Below are 4,578 nucleotides of genomic sequence, written 5' to 3'. Positions count from 1 at the left end.
GACTGAGGAGTGTGAGGCAAGTTTCCAGGAGTTGAAGAACCGTTTGGTTACCTCACCAGCGTTGATTTTGCCAGATCAAACCAAGGATTATGAGGTGTATTGCGACGCTTCACGTCGAGGACTTGGAGCAGTGCTTATGCAGGAAGGAAGAGTTCTTTCGTATGCTTCACGACAACTGAAGCCCCATGAATTGAATTATGCCACGCATGATTTGGAGTTAGCAGCCGTAGTGCATGCATTAAAGACATGGAGACATTTCCTCATTGGAAACCATTGTGAAGTGTACACGGATCATAAGAGTTTGAAGTACATTTTCACGCAGAAGAAGTTGAATCTCAGACAAAGGAGATGGTTGGAGCTCATCAAAGATTATGATATGAAATTGCATTATCATCCCAGAAAAGCTAATGTAGTAGCTGATGCATTAAGCCGCAAGAGCCATGTCAATACGTTAATGACAGGAGAAATACCCCAGGAGTTAGCAGAAAATTTTTATGAGCTATGTTTGGAAATAGTTCCGAGAGGCTATGTAGCAGCATTGGAGATTCAGTCAACACTGATGGATAGAATCAGAGAAGCTCAGAAAACTGACAAAGAGATTGCCACTATAAAGGAGAAACTGAGCAAAGGAAAAGCTAAAGGATTTCGTGAGGATGAGCACGACACCCTATGGGTTGAAGACCGTGTTTACGTGCCCAACAACCCGGAGATCAAGAAGTTGATTTTGCAAGAGGCCCATGATTCACCGTATTCGATTCACCCAGGAAATACCAAGATGTATTTGGATTTGAAGGATATTTTCTGGTGGACCGGAATGAAGAAGGATATTGCGGAGTATGTAGCAGTTTGTGATGTATGTCAGAGAGTAAAGGTAGAGCATCAGAAGCCAGCAGGATTGTTGCAACCATTGTCGATACCCAAATGGAAGTGGGATAAGCTAGGCATGGATTTTATCACGGGATTACCAAGGACTCGTTCAGGCTATGACTCGATTTGGGTTGTAGTTGATCGATTGACGAAGGTAGCTCATTTCATCCCAGTAAAGACCACTTACACAAGTGCTAAGTTGGCAAAGATATACATGACCAGGATCGTGTGTTTGCATGGAGTTCCGAGGAGCATCGTATCAGATAGAGGAACCCAGTTTACCTCAAAGTTCTGGAAGCAGTTGCATGAGACTTTGGGTACCAGGTTAGAATTTAGTACAGCTTTTCATCCACAGACAAATGGACAGACCGAGAGAGTCAATCAGATTTTGGAGGATATGCTGAGAGCTTGTGCGCTAGATTATGGATCTAGTTGGGACGATAATTTGCCATATGCAGAGTTTTCCTACAATAATAGCTATCATACCAGTTTGAAGATGGCACCTTTCGAAGCTTTGTACGGAAGGAGGTGCAGGACACCGTTGTCATGGGACGAAGTTGGAGACCGCCAGTTGTTTGGACTAGATCTGATTAAGGAGTCTAAACAGAAGGTGAAGTTGATTCGCGATAGGCTCAAGGTAGCCCAGTCCAGGCAGAAGAGCTACGCAGATTCTAAACGCAAGGAGACAGTTTACGAAGTCGGAGATAGAGCTTATCTTTGAGTATCCCCACTTCGAGGGATTAAGCGTTTTGGAGTTAAGGGGAAGTTAGCGCCATGATTTGTAGGACCATATCGAGTTTTGGAGCGTATGGGAGAAGTGGCCTACAAGATGGAATTGCCAGAAGGATTGGCCGGAGTGCATGATGTGTTTCACGTTTCTCAGTTGAAGAAGTGTCACGCGGAGATGACTGACATACCTTTGAGAGACACAGTGCCATTAGAAGAAATTCAGTTGGATAACAATTTGACCTATGAGGAGAAACCAGTCAAGATCCTCGAGTTTGCCAGCCGAGTTACTCGCAGCAAGGTTATCAAGTTTTGCAAAGTTCAGTGGAGCCACCACACAGAGGATGAAGCCACTTGGGAGCGAGAGGAAGATTTGCTCAAAGACCACCCTCACCTATTTTCTAGCCAACCCGAATCTCGAGGGCGAGATTCATCTTAAGGGGGGTAGGTTTGTAACATCCCAAATTTTCAATTTGGAATGTTATACATTAGGTCATCATGCATATCATATTTTATTTTGCTTTTGGTTTTGATCCTAGAAAATCCTAAGCAACTCAAGGACCTACGGAGAGAGTTGGGGATTTCGTTATTTACACATTTGAGTTTTCTCAAATTATGTAAACAGGATCATTTGATTTTATTTATTTTATCATCAATTATTTCTATTACAAAAATATGAGAGAGGGAATAAAATGACTTTCCCAAAATATAGAAATATTGAGGATTTAATAAAAAAATCAAATAAGTTTTATTTCGGAGTTTTTCGGTATTTTTATTTGAATTTAGGAAAAATGCGCGTTTTTCAAAGTGGTAGTTTGGGCCCAGACAAATGTTCACTTTATCGGGCTTGATTTTAGGAACCCGACAAAATTTATTTCATGATTTTTGGAGTCCGTTTAGTATTTCTTTTTATTTTTCTTCCGAGCGGAATTATTTAAAAAAACGCGTAACCGACTCCGGGCCGTAACCGGCCAGGAAACCGCCAGCCGAAACTTTATAAGGCGCGCCCCGGGCGAGAGAGAGAGCCAGCCGCCACCGCGCCCTAACCCTAACCCTAATCCGCCGCCGCCGCCCGCCGCCGCCGCCGCCGGAGCCGCGCGCCTTTCGAGGTTTGCCGCCGCCGCGTTTTCCGTGCTGTTTAAAAAAAATTCTATTCGTCGTTTTTCTTTTTCGTCGGATTTTCCGCGGTTATTTTCTGATCGCGATTTCTGATCCAATTTTCGTTTTAGTTTAACTTTTCGCTCGTTTATCGGAATCAGGCGATTCAAGCGCGTGGAGTTTCGTCTCGAAACCCTCTTTCCGAATAATCAACTTAAACAAGTTTTTGCTACTGTAAAATTTGCCCTAGATCCAGATTACTAGAACGAAGTTGTTTTCTTTCGCCGTTTGATTTCTTTTGCTTCGTTCGATTTGATTCTTTCGCAAACCAGGGTTCTTAAGTTGAACTTTCTGGTTAGATCTTCTGTTTGAGTTTTACCTGTGCATTAGATGAGTACTTATTGTATGCTTGTTTGTTTGTCTGCGATAGAATACCCGGAGTGCGCCGCCTGTTACTTCGAGTCTCTAGGTTTCGCGGATCATCAGCAAGGCAAGTAACACTTTGATCATACCTTTTCTACAACCCAGTTTTATTGCATTAGATCAATCCTCACACATTGCATGATTAGGATCTAATTAAATTGTGGGATGGGAAGTAGATGAGGTAGTACCTATTACCTATTTATTATCAAACCTTTGGGAGTTACTTCTACGTTTGCTTATTATGCCATGCTATGCCAGTAGACGTGGATTGGGTGAGTGATATCCATGACAGATGTGAGATTTATAATTAAGGGTTTATCTAAGGGGGCAACCTAACACACATCTGGGTGGATTGAGGCACCTGGGGTTACCAGGACTTGCCTGTTTTCTTTTGGACCGCCACCCAGGCTCAAAGGGATCATGAGATTATTCAAACTAGAAACTTCCATGTGCAGCCACAAGCCATTATGGGCTTTGGCATAGTTGACTAAGTTGTGCGAACTCTTACAAGGTAGACTAGCAGATGTAGGGGAAAGTAGGTATACCGGTCTATCCGTCGTAAGGTGCTAGCGCTTCTGAAAGACTGTGTCTCGGTCATCTGTTTCTCAAACACCTTGTAGTGCAAGAAACCAAACGGAAGCGATCGGGTCTTGTGGGGAAAAGTGCGCAAACCTCTACAGAGTGTAACAAACTAATCATGGTTAGCCGTGTCCCCGGTTATGGACATCTTGAGTATCTAGTACCTGGATTATCATGTGAATCTCAACATGTTACTCTAAATTAATTTTGTGGGACTTGAATGATGTTACTTAATTGGGATTGAGGATGCTGTCAACCATTCTCAATGTTTAACAACCACCATGATAGTAATTAATTTTATTCCTTTTGAAGTAGGGAAAAATTGGCTTTACGCAAAAACTGTAACCATAGAGCTTTCCACCAGCCAAATATGCATATAGTATAGTTGTTGCATTCCATTACTCTCTATGTGTTACCTTGCCAGCATATTCCATGTGCTGACCCGTTTCGGGCTGCAATGTTAATGTTGTAGACTTTTCAGATGATGATTGAGGAGTTTTAGGTCGTGGTTCTATACTCAGTGATGCCGTTGGAGTTGATGGACTCACTTGTCTTCCAAGCCTTCCGCTGTTATCGTTATTAGATGGCCTTAAGCCATATTTATTGTAATAAGTTCTCTTTTGAGACACTCGGTGTAATAAGTGTGTGATTGCTACTCTGCTATAAATCCTCCGAGTACTGTGTGGTGTCAGCATTACTGATCCAGGGATGACACCGGAGCACGGAGATCAGACTGTTTGAGGTCTGGTCGCTACAGTGCACGACAGCGAGGCCTAGGAAGAGGATGAGGCGGAGCCGGGGAAGACGCGGCAGTGGAAGCCCACGTGGAGAGGATTATGAGGGTTCACTGGTTCGGCTGCGGTGTGAGGCTGCCATCACCGTAGA

Source organism: Triticum aestivum, chromosome 4A (assembly GCF_018294505.1).
Source record: "Triticum aestivum cultivar Chinese Spring chromosome 4A, IWGSC CS RefSeq v2.1, whole genome shotgun sequence".
NCBI classification, from domain to species: domain Eukaryota; kingdom Viridiplantae; phylum Streptophyta; class Magnoliopsida; order Poales; family Poaceae; genus Triticum; species Triticum aestivum.
This window is presented reverse-complemented; position numbering follows the sequence as displayed.